Source organism: Typopeltis vanoorti, chromosome 16 (genome assembly GCF_054136105.1).
Source record: "Typopeltis vanoorti isolate ZY-2024b chromosome 16, IOZ_Tvanoo_1.0, whole genome shotgun sequence".
Taxonomy (NCBI): Eukaryota; Metazoa; Arthropoda; class Arachnida; order Uropygi; family Thelyphonidae; genus Typopeltis; species Typopeltis vanoorti.
The window spans coordinates 98,670,015-98,683,546 of record NC_143564.1 but is presented as its reverse complement, the minus strand read 5'-3'; the positions used below and the strand labels follow the sequence as shown (position 1 = coordinate 98,683,546).

The 13,532-nt window shown below is 37.4% G+C and overlaps 1 protein-coding gene across 1 annotated transcript in view; it reads left to right on the top strand.

Moving 5' to 3' along the window:
- LOC150098214 (furin-like protease 1, isoforms 1/1-X/2) overlaps window positions 1-13,532 on the top strand; it is a 469,518-nt gene that overhangs the window by 327,767 nt on the left and 128,219 nt on the right. The window lies entirely within an intron of this gene.

The following is a 13,532-nucleotide window of genomic DNA, read 5'->3' as shown; positions in this document are numbered from 1 at the left end:
ATTCCTTGACCTTATTAACATATCTTGTTATTCAATCATGAGCTGTCTCTTTTCAAATATATCTGACTAAGCAGTCTACAATATAAATTAGTTGAAAAATTTTATCTACAATGCATAATACCAAGCCATTAACTAAATTGAAAATTTAATTCAAAATACATTGAATAGACACACACACATTCCCACTGTGGAGAAATGAGAGTGGAAATTTCCTGTTAAACAGGAAATTTTATGTATATATATATTATTATTATTATGTGACACCTCCAAGGAGTCCAAAGACTCATCAAGGGAAGGCATCTACTCTACAACTGTCTGTCTCCATCACTCAGTCCACCAACAACAGCAAATCCCGTCATCTACACTAATGCCATCTACTGTCCTCCACCACCATCACCACCATGGTATTTCCACAGACAATCACAAACATTGATGCCCACAGCAGGATTCGAACCTGGAGCCTTTTGGCTGGAGATCGGATATATTATAAAATTTACAAAGGAATGGATATGGAGTCCTTTAAGGAGACATAATATCTATTGAGATAGTGGTCAGCCATAACATACTCATGCTATGTGTTTTTTTTTTTAATCTGACTTACACATATAAGATCACAAGACCTATAGCATTAAGTTCTATTTGTGGGCAAAATGTGTATGTTTGAGAGATAGATTCTGGTATTGAGACCACGTGTTTATTAAATACGAACAGGATACTTGAAAACCCGACAAGTTTTGTAAGTCATATGACTTACATCATCAGGGGCATTGGTGGGTGCATTAAAAGTTAAACACAACTAACAAAGATTAAATTCCTAGCCCATTAGATATTTCTAACTGTAACATTGAAAAAATTGGAACATTCGTTACTGAATGTTTGTTGGAACATTGTTATTTGTTTTCAAATTCTGTGCTTCACTTGTGTTATGTCTGAGATCTGAGGAAGTTAGATTTTTTATGAATGCTGACCACACTTGGTGTAATATCAAACCTTGGTTTTTATTGCATTGCATATTTTATTGCATATTGGTGATCGGCATTCATAAAAAATCTAACTTCCACAAATCTCGGACATAGCACACTTGAAGCACAGATCATGACAACAAATAACAATGTTCCCACAAACATTCAGTAACAAAAGTTTCAATTTTTTGAATGCTACAGTTAGAAACATTTAATGGACTAGGGATTTAATCTTTGTTAATTATGTTTAACTTTTTATAAATCAATGCCCCTGATGATGTAAGTCATATGACTTTTGAAACTTGTCGGGTTTTCACATATCCTGTTCGTATTAAATAAACATGTGGTCTCAATACCGGAATCTATCTCTCGAATCTCTCGAACTACTGAACCACAGCAACCTTCGCACACAAAATGTGTATGTGTCTGAATGAATGTATGTGCATAACAACAAGACATTATACACATTTTTCCCACACATGGAACTTAATGCTATCAGATCTTGTGACCTTACATGTGTAGGTCAGATTTTAAAAAAAAAAGACATGAAGTATGAGTTTGTTATGGCTCACCACTATCTCAATCCATATGTCTCTTTAAAGGATTCCATATCCATTGATTTTATAAATTTTTAATATAGTATTAGTCTTTTACTATTATAAACTCTTGAAAGGGTTTATAATACTAATATAAAAGTATTTTTATAGAACTTTATTGATATATCTAAATCAACGTGCTACTTTTGGAGGATTTAAATAGTCTAGTTCTATGGCAGATGCATGCAAAGATGGAGATGAAAAAACGAAAAAATTAAATTTCGTTTGTGTTTATAAATAATAACAATGATTACAACATTATATAAATGTCATACAACATGTTAAAGGTTACAGCTTATGTTTCGACATTGATTGAATAGTTAATAATTGGAATTGTTCAATTAATGCTTAGATTACGAAACAAATGCACTGCAATCTAATATAGTGTCGGAAATACCACATTCACTCAGTTGTGGCTGGACTCGCCGATATTCGTTTGCAGTTGTCACTGGATGTAAAAAGTAAATCCGACACTGCTCAATAAGCAGTGTCGCTACAGATAATGAATTTGCTATGAGTTTCCCAGTGTTGTACTACCTTACCCCAGTAAAGTAGTACAACACCATATTCAGTCCTGAAGATATTTTCAGGCGCAAACTTTGTTTGCTCACACTTGGATAAAGGATTAAACTAAATTTATTATAGTCTAACCAAGTGAAAAATAAACTTTCAACATCTTTCTCTAAATCCAGAGTAATTTAATAAAAAAAGGTGGCACACCATTTGGCAATTTATATAGGAAAAGATGACCTCGCTATTGCTTCTGCCTGGTGTCTCCACCTCTGGGCCTGGCTCCCACTGAAGAGACCTCAATAAAGGTCGAAACTAGTTTGGGTAGTGGCCAATCCCTTAATGCATAACATTATACTTATCCGCAAAGAGATATGTTTTGCATTGTGGGAGATACTGGGATAGGAGTGATGTTAGCTTGGTCCACCTTTGCTACGAGTTGCCTGGTGTTGTACTACTTTACCCCAGTAAGGTAGTACAACACCATATTCAATCCTGAAGATATTTTTAGGCACAAACTTTGTTTGCTCACACTTGGATAAAGGATTAAACTAAATTTATTATTATCGCTACAGATAAATTGTATGTTTGCACACGTTATTTCTGTAAGATGTGAAACTTTTATTGTTGGTATGTTTTTGTGGTGAGGGTGAAATATATTTGGTAAATCTTATTTTATTCTGTTAAAATAACATAATTATTTATTTATTATAGATACAAGGCTGAATTATGACGAGTGTCACTGTTGAAAATATGAAGAGAATTATATTTTCTCAATTATTGTTACATAAAAAATTATCATTACACGAAACAAATGCACTGCGATCTAATGCAGTGTCAGAATTATCACGTTCAGCCAGTTGCGGCTAGACTTGCCAATATTCGATTGCACTTGTCACTGCACGTAACAAGTGAATCCAACACTGCTCATTGAGCAGTGTCACTACAGATAAATTGTATGCTTGTGCACAAAAATATTATTAAATATGTTATTAATATTAAATTTAATATATAATATTTAAAATATTAAAAATATTATTTTCAAATAACATTTTTAATAAAGCAAATTTTAATATGTAAATTTACTTATTAATAAATTGGTTACCGATAAATTTACTTACTAATAAATTGGTTAGGAAAAAATGAATTAGTTTTCTTAATTTGTATATGCAGCACCTCCACTTAAAATTTTCACCAGCTGCGCTGGTAGGGAACATAGGAATCATAGTGGATAAAGATCTGCTTACAAAAGTTAACACACACACACACACACAGTTGTGAGTGTAATTTATCCTTCTCTTTAATTTGAATATCAGTGATATAGAGAATTATATAAGCCGAGATACTCAGTTTTTGTTGAACTGTTGTTGATTGGATTTTAATAATATACATACGAACACAGATTGATAAGAAAATAACTCTTTATTAACTTAAATGCTAATATTTCACTAGTACTAAATCTAGCATCTACAGAGCACACACAAACAAATTTTGTTACAGTAGCGAGACAACTGCAATCCAGTGTAACAGTGGAACTAGTATGAGTAATTGTAGCGTGCAACACAAAGACTAAAGTCCTAATTAGGCGCTGTATAACCCTTTCCACACAGTTATTTGTTGAACTGGAGAGAGAGCGATAATTGATAAAGGTGATGCAGACAACCTGAAGGCTTATTAAATAAATAGGCAGCATTGGTGAAGAGTAATAGTTTTCAGTTTTGTAAAATATAAGCTTATGTACTTCAGATAAAAATATTACATTGTGTATTACACTGATGGCTCTGGATTGCAGTAAATTGACTATGGTAGATCAGGTATGATAGAGAGAGAGAGATTTTATTATTTTTATTCTTCTTCTTCTTCTTATTATTATTATTATTATGATGATTCAGGCCTAAATGGAGTTGAAAGACTCGTCGTAGGATATCCTTTCTAGAAAACACAGTCTATCATATCACTCCTTGAACTCATTGACCATTCGTGCTCTCACCACTCTATCAGGCAATGCATTCCACAGTTCAACCACCCTCCATGCAAAGAAACCACTCCTCACCCTCTTGCCCACAGCTTCCTTTTGTAACGTTCAGGGATGGCTCCTTGTCCTCACTCCCCCCCCATTCCACCATGTGAAAGAACTTCCCAGAGTCACCCCCTCTCGATAGTTTGAAAGTCTGAATCATATCATCTCTCCTTCTTTTATCTACCAAACTCTGCAGTCCACATTCCCTGATTTGATTCTCATAAGTAACATTGTATAGTCCTGAAACCATCTTTGTTATCTACCTCTGTACTCTTTCCATAGTTAAATTTATCCCATTCAAATTCTGGGGACCAAATTTCAGAACAATAGTCCAAGTGTGGTCCGAGCTGTACTTTATTCAATTTTTTTTCAGTTCTTTATTTATTGGTGAATGTGGCGGTCGTTTTTAGTTAGGCTAGAGTTAGGCGTGTTTTTAAATTTAAGTATAGTGTGGCTTTTTGTCTCAAATTGTGCTGCAGTTGTGCATCAGTTAGTTACAAGTGTCTTTCAGTGGTGTTATTGTTTGAAACTGTGTTGTATATATTGTGTTTTCGCTGCCGTTTCTTTCACTATTTCAATGTTTAAAGATAGCGTCCAACAAGAAATGTATGTCAGCGGCGCGCAGGACTTCTACACAATAGGCTGGCTCACCGTTAGATTTTTCACAATGGATGCGTTGCGGAAACTGCTAAATGTATGCGCCAAAGAATGTGATAACGAGAAGAACGAAAATGTCAACATATGTGAGAAGTGTCAGGATAGGCTGGAGCGTTTAGGAACGCAAGCTGACCTCAGGACCATAGCGGAAGAACTTCAGCAGGAGTTCATGAAAATGAAAAATGACCCTCATCTTCTGCATGAGGAATTGGAAGTGCTCAGTAAGGAGATTCTGGAAGTTAAAACTGAGTTTAATATGTTAAACAGAGAAATTAGGATTATAGAGATTACTTTAGCTGAAGTAACTAGAACAGGATTACGTATGGGTGAGTCTTGGTTGAATGATGAAGTAATAAATAGTATGGGAGTGATTGGGAGTCAACAAAATAAAACCGCAAGAGGTATTGAAGAAACGAGATGTTGTGAGAGTGGGGGGGGGTAAGTAAAAGATTGTTGAGTAATGAAACTTGGAGAGTCATGCTGAATAGTGTAGAAAATGAGTCTATGAGTGACCCTTGTGTGGACTCGAATGAAGTTAAGAGTAGTAAGATATATGGTGATTCTATGATTAAGGGTATGGAGAGCGGTATGCCTGAGGAGTGCTTGGCTGGTGGGGCAATAGAAAGAGTGGCTTTAGTAATAAACAGAGGGCATGATGCAGACAAGATGATAGTTATGGTGGGTACAAATGACCTGAGTGGTGGTATCAATCCGGTAGCAAAAGATTTAAGAACATTGTTAGATATTGTGAAGAGAAAAAGTGTCAATGGGAGGATAGTGTGTGTGCTGCCTCGTTTTGGCAATTACGAGTTAAGTAGACGAGTTATGATAATGAATGATATTATTATTATTATTATTATTATTATTATTATTATTATTATTACGGACAACTCCAAGGAGTCGACAGACTCATCGAGGGAGGCGCTAACATCATGTTAAGAACAACTATTCGACATTCACACAGTATCTATCATACCTTGCCTTGAACACATTCACAGTCATGGCACCCACAACAAACTCTGACAGCTTATTCTACTCATTCGCCACTCTCCAAGTAAAAAACCTAGCTCTAACGCCCTTGCTAACCACATTCATTCCCAGCTTCCATGTATGGCCCCTAGTCCTCCCACCACCAGTCCTATTCTCAAAAACATCTTCTGAATTAATCTTATAGAAGCCTTTCAGTACTTTGAATGTCTCAATCATACCTTTTCCGCCTATCAACCAATTTCTACAACCCACAAATCTTCAACCTGTTCTCATGACGTTCATTCCATAGACCTACTATCATCTTGGTCACTCGTCTCTGGATCCTCTCCACCTCCTATTTATCAAGAAGAAACCCTGGTGCTCATATCTGGGCACACTAGTCTAGATGAGGTCTTATCAAGGCTCAGTACAGAGGTACAATAACTTGCTTGTCTCTGCTCGTCAAGGTATTTTTCAGCAACCAAGTGATTTGATGAGCTGATTTAGCCACTTTTGCGATGTGCCCCCTAAACTTCAACTCCCTATCCACCAACACTCCCAAGTTCCTGGTCTCATCAATCTCCTGGAGTACAGTTCCACCAATGTGATATACCGCTGCTAATCTTTTCACCCCAAAATGCATAACCTTACATTTTTCCACATTAAATTGACATCCATTCAACTTAGCCCAGACCACCAATCCAAATCATCCTGCAAAATTTTGACATCTTCTGCATTCACTATTGCCATACCCAACTTAGCATCATCAGCGAACAAATGAACCGTTCCTCTCAGATCCTTTCCTACATCATTAATGAACAAATTAAATAGCAGTGGTCCAAGAACAGAACCCTGCAGCACACCACTAGTCACAGGCCGTCTTTTGGACTCTACTCCTGAAAACTCTGACAATCCTGTCAAAGGCATTAGCAAGGTCCAGTAGAATCACTGTAAACCCATTACCCTTATCCAGTTCAGCCATCACTGTGTTATAAAATGTGAGCAAGTTACTGTGGCATGATCTACCCTTCACAAAACCATGTTGTCCCCCATACAGTATCCCATTTTCATCTATCCAATCCTGTATTTTTCTCTTGACTAATTTCTCCAAGACCCTGACAGCGATTCCTGATATGCTAATTGGTCAGTAATTTACATATTTCATCTATCCAATCCTGTATTTTTCTCTTGACTAATTTCTCCAAGACCTTGACAGCGATTCCTGATATGCTAATTGGTCGGTAATTTACAACAGCAGTCTTGGAACCTCCTTTATGCAGTGGAACTATTTTCCCCTCTTTCCACCCCCCTCAGGACTAACCCAGACCCGCGATTCAAATTAAACAAAATGATCAAGGGCACTGACAATTCTTTAGCTGCTTCACATACGACACGAGCTGGTATACCATCCAATTCCACAGATGTATTGACATTGAGGTTTTGTAATAGACTGTTCACCTCCACTTTGTTCACCACAATTCCAGTATAAGTTGTTGGTTCTTTCATTCCTGCAATGTCACAATGATATACTCTTGCAAAGTGCTCGCTAAGTAATTCCACTATATTAACTGATTCGGTTACCTCCGTACCATCGGCATTCTTTAAAATCATTCTGCCATATACATTTTTTCTTTTACTTGCAACATATCAAAAAAACTGTTTGGATTCTCTTTAGCCTGCATGGCTAATGTTCTTTCATAATCCGTTTTTTCTTTTCTTACCACGCTTGTTACCCTTCTGGCCTGCGCTTTATACTGTTCATGTGCCTGCAGGTCACCTTTCTCCTTAAATTCCCTCCATAGTTCTTTTTTTTTTTTTTTTTTGCAGCTCAAGCTTAATGGTGTTATTCATCCATTCAACCCCTACTTGATTTGTTATTCGGACCGTAGGTATACAGTCAGCCATTGCTTCATGCAAACACTTCTTAACTGCCTCCCTTGCACTATCAACATCTAGCCTTGCAGTTTTACATGCCATGGCACTGAACCAATCAAACTCCTAAGCTTGTCATACTTACCAGCCCGATAATCCACATGTACCCTACCTTAATTGTAAATTCCACACCTTTAGCCACCTCCCAAGTCAAGACCCTATGGTCACTCTCACCAATTGGTGGCAACGTGGTCATATTCGTTACAGCCAAATTCTCAGATGCAGTTACTAGGTGCATTTTCCATTACATGCTTTCGCAGATAGTTATCCCTTAATAACCGCATAAAATCCAATTCCTTCCTCCCGTGTATCCTCTCCTCCTTCCAGTTAATGTTACCATAGTGGAAATCACCCATAATAATTACCCTACTTCCACTCATTTCTTCTATTTGCTTATGCATACTATCTCCACCATCTATTCCATCTCCTGGTCTATAGCAGCATCCAACTGTATATTTTGTTCTGCTAGTTTCAGTCTCACACCATATAGCCTCAAATGTGCTTTTTTCTCTATCCTGCAGTTCCACTTCTATCCTCCTTGGCTGTAGCTCATCAGCTATCATCAATAACACTCCCTCCCCCCATTTTATTCTCCCTGTCACTCCTGAACACACCATACCTGTCACATTCAATCCCACTAGCTTTATCATCTTCTGTCAGCCATGTTTCACTAATGCCAATAACCTGTGACCTGGAAGTGCCAAAAGGCCAAAAATTCTTCCTTCTTGTTCCTAATACTTCTGGCATTAGTATACATGAATTGCAGAAGTCCATTTGTCCCATCCCTATTTTGATGCCTTATACTAGCTATCCCATTCTGATTTGTTGTCTTTTGTACTCGCTCAGGCATATTACACACATTCATACACTCAACTGTCTCCCTAAAGTCTGCACATCCACTTCCACTACATTCAACAACACCTTTTCAAGTCTCCATACACCAAATCGATTCAAATGTAAACCATCCATCTTATATAAATCCCTTCGAAGGCTGTGGAGAGGTTTCAGAGAAGAGTGACTAAGTTTGTGAATGATGTAAAAAATGCTCCCTAATTTGATATATAGCTTGTGGATTGCAGAGGTTGGTTGATAGGTGGAGAAGAGGGAATATGATAGAAACATTTAAATTACTAAAAGATTTTTATAAGATTGATGCATGGGAAATGTTTCAGCTGTGTGATAGTGATGGAAGAACAAGAGGTCATCCCTGTGGAAATTAAAGAAGAGTGTGGTTAACAAGGATGTGAGAACAAGGTTTTTTGCCTGGAGAGTGGTGAATAAGTGGAATTCATTGCCTGACTTAGTTGTGAGTTCTTCGTCTGTAAATGAATTCAAGAAGAGATATGACAGATATTGTTTTGCTAGTTTGGGTCTCCCGCAATGAGTCTACTGACTCCATGGAGATACTCGTAATAATAATAACAATAAATTTCAGCCTACTGTCAACCCTCACTCCCAAACCTTGAATTTCATCCAATTCCTGCAGTACAGTATATACTCTATGTCAATATAGTACTGTATATAACCTTATATATATTTTTGCAATGCAAGATATAACACCTTGCACATACTAATGTTAAAACAATAACCCCACTTCTTTGTCCAACTGAAAAGTCTATTGAAATCTTCCTGAAGGGAATTAACATCAATATTGTTACTTATAATTTCCACCAACTTTGCATCATCAGCAAACATCTCAAGATCCCCAGTCAGTTGAAATGATATATCATATATGAACAAGATAAACAGCAGGGCCCAAGAACACAACCTTGGGTTACGCCACTGGTAACCCTCCTTTTTTTGAGATACTGCTCCATCATACACAACTTGCTGGTATCATTCAGAGCCAATCTCTGATCCATCCAACCAATATTCTAGCTATTCCTATCCTCTGCAGCTTGTACATCAACCTATCATGTAGTAATCAATCAAATTCCAAGAATATCACTGTACAGGATTCTCCCTTATTATTATTATTATTATTATTATTATTATTATTATTATTATTATTATTATCCCAACATCCCATGGAGTCAAAGACTCCCCTAGGAGGTCATTTTGTCATACACACATTTCATCATACTGCACCTTAAATTCACTCAAATTCTCTGCAGACACCACACTCTCAGGCAAGACATTTCAATCATTCACATGCAAAAAACATGCTTCTCACTCCCTGCTCACAACCAACTTATATAGCTTCCAGGGATTTCCTCTGATTCTCCCCTGATGATCTCTCATTGCTTCCACTGACAAGACCTCAATAAAGGTCGAAATCAGTATGGGTAGTGGCCCTTGCCATATTGCATAGCATTACACATATCTGCAAGGAGATGTGCTTTGCATTATGGGAGATACTGAGATAGGAGTGATGATAGTTTTCTCTACTTTTGCCACGAGTTGCCTTGGTGTTGCACCACCTTAGCTCAGTCCTGAAGATACTTTCAGGTGCAAACTTTGTTTGCTTGCACTTGGATAAAGGATTAAACTAAACTTATTATGATCTCCCACTGTTTGCTGTAAAACTCTCCAACATCGATCCTATAACAATGCCTTACTAACTTGTAGTGCTCTATCATATCACCCCCTCTTCCTCTTATCCACTAGACTCTGTAAATTATGTCTTCTCAACCTTTCCTCATATTCGACATTCCAGAGAACAGAAACTATCTTAGTAAATCGCCTCTGGACCCTTTCCAACATCTCTTCATCCTTTTGAAAACCAGGTGACCAAATCTGTGCACAGAAGTCCATGTGTGGTCTTATCAAAGCCTTACACAATGGAAAAAGAATATCCTTACTTCTACAAATCAGTGTCCTCATAATTTTGAGTGTCTTCTAAATTTCAGATCATTATCCACTATCACCCCAAAATCTCTTATTTCCTCCACATCCAACAATATATCCTCAACAAGTATAAATTCTGTATCCCATCTTTATTTCCCAAATTTTAAATCCTTACATTTTACGATGTTAAACTCGCATCCCCATTTCAGTGCCCATTCACTCAATTTAATCAAGTTTTTTTGTAAGGCCACAGCATCTTCTCTACTTTTCATAGTTCGTCCCAACTATGCATCATTGCAAACAACTGAATATCCCCATCATACAAGTTAAACAGCAATGGTCCTAAAACAGATCCCTGAGGTACACCACTAGTGACTTTCCTCTTCATGGATATTGCTCCTCCATACACTACTTGTTCATACTTATCAGATAGCCAGTATCCAATCCAATGCACTAATCTAATATCCAACCCTATCCACTCTAGTTTGACTATCAACTATCATGCACGAATCTATCAAAAGCCTTTGCAAAATCTAAGTATCCCTCTCCTCTGTCCAAGGAAGCCATCACCTTATAGTAATAAGTAAGTAGATTACTAAAACATGACCTCCCTTTAGCAAATCCATTGCTCTCAACCCAATTCTGGATCCCAGTTCTCAGCAGCTTCTCCAACAATGCAACCACAACACCTGACACACAGATAGGCCTATAATTTGATGTCTGAGTTTTATCACCTCCCTTATGAAGCGGCACAATCTTGCTCTCCTTCTACTCCTTTGGAATTTGACTGAGTGCAAGACTCGCATTAAAAAAATATGTCAAGGCAAATGTCAACTCCCTGGCACATTCCTTCAGAATACATGGTGGTATATTATCAAGTCCCACAGCCTTATTAACATCATGTTTGCTTAGTTCCCCATACACCTCTTATTCACTTAGTCAGTCTCTCCTCCCCATCATCAGCTGCTTTCAATCTCTCCATGATATCACATTCACAAAAATGGAAGACCTTTATGAACTGCTCATTAAGTATCTCCACTATATCTTCTGCAGTGGTTGTCCTTATACTATTTTCTCCAATCAATGTCATCTTTCCATAATCTTTTTTTTTTTTTTTTTGCTGGCTACATATTTGTAGAACTCCCTAGGATTCGTTTTGGCTTCATTAGCTATCTGCTGCTCATACTTCACTTTGAGGTGAAGTGAGGTAAGTTTAACTTACCTCACTTCACTTCATGATCACTCTCACCAACTGGAGGGCAATTTGACACCTCATTTATAATTATGTCCTCTGATGACATGATCAAATTGAAGATCTCAATTCTCATGTGCCTGTTACATACTGTCTGAGATAGTTGTCCCTCATAAACTCAAGAAACTCATTTCTTTACTTTTGCTATCTCATCATCCCAGTCTATATTGTCATAGTTAAAATCACCCATAATAATCATCCTTTTCTTATTTGCTTGGCTAATTTGATACATTTCATAGTCATTACTATCCACATTACCAGGTCTGTAACAACATTCAACTAAGTATTTGATTCCATTCACCTCTATCTCACATCATACTGCCTCAAAACCACTGGCACTATTTCTGTCTTGCATCTCTACTTTGTATGGACATAACTCTTTCTCTATCATCAGTAGCACTCCTCCTCCCTTTTTACCCTTTCTATCCTCACGAAACACATCATACCTTTCCATCTCTATTGGTTGGATGAGGACATGATGTGATCCTCATCCAGCCATGTCTCACTTATTCCAACAATTTTTGGGTGAAAAGAATCAATTAATGCGACCTTTTCATTTGCCTCATTTTTTACACTTCTAGCATTTGTATACAAACACAGCAGCTTATTCCTGGATCTATGAAAGTATTGTTAAAGGTAGTGAAAGAAAAGAGTGACAGAGTTAGAATGGTGAGTCTGTTGCCGTGGTATGACAGAGAGGAGTTTAGAAGGAGGGCCATAATTGCAAATGACATTATGCACAGGTTATGCAGATTGTGTGGTGTAGAATGAGTTTGATGGGCAAAAGGATTTATACAAGATGGATGGCCTGCATTTGAATGGATTTGGTATGCAGAGACTAGAAAAAATATTGCTGAATGAAGTGAAAATGGATGTGCAGAACCAGAGAAGCTAGAACTACTAAGGACAAAAAATGGGAATGGGATGTTTAGAATAATGCATCAAGATAGGGATGGGACAAAGGGATCACTGCATTTCATGTATACTAATGCCAGGAGTATTAGGAACAAAAAGGAAGAATTTTTGACCTTGATTTGCTCTTCCTGGCCACAGGTTATTGGCATTAGTGAAACATGGCTGACGGAAGATGATATGGTTAGTGGGATAGAATGTGTAGGTTATAGTGTGAGGGACAGAGAGAATAAAATGTGGGGAGGTGTGTTACTGATGATAGCTGATGAACTGCAGCCAAGGAGAATTGAAGTTGTATTGCAGGATAGTGAAAAGAGCTCATTTGAGGCTATTTGGTATGAGATTGAGACTGGCAGAACAAAATATACAATTGGGTGCTGCTATAGACCAGGTGATGGAATAGATGGTGGAGATAGTATGCATAAACAAATTGATGAAATGAGTGGAAGGAGGGTAATTATTATGGGGGATTTCAGCTATGGTAACATTGATTGGAAGGAGGAGAGGACACATGTGAGGAAGGAAATGGATTTTATTCAATTATTAAGGGATAACTATCTGAGACAGCATGTAATTGAAAATACTAGGGGTGTGAGAGTGCTTGACCTGGTAATAGCATCTCAGAATTTTATAGTAATGAATATGACCATGTTGCCACCTATTGGTGAGAGTGATCATAAGTAACCTGGGAGGTTGCTAAAGGTGTGGAATTTTCGATTAAGACAAGATACATGTGGAATTACTGTGCTGGCAAGTATGACAAGCTTAGGAGATTGCTTGGTTCAGTGCCATGGTATGTAAAACTGCAAGGGCTGGATGTTGATAGGAAGTGGTCAAGGAGCATTTGCAGGAGGTTATGGTAGACTGTATACCTAGAGTCCGAAGAGTAAAACAAGTAGGGGTTAAATGGATGAATAACACCATTAAGCTTGAGC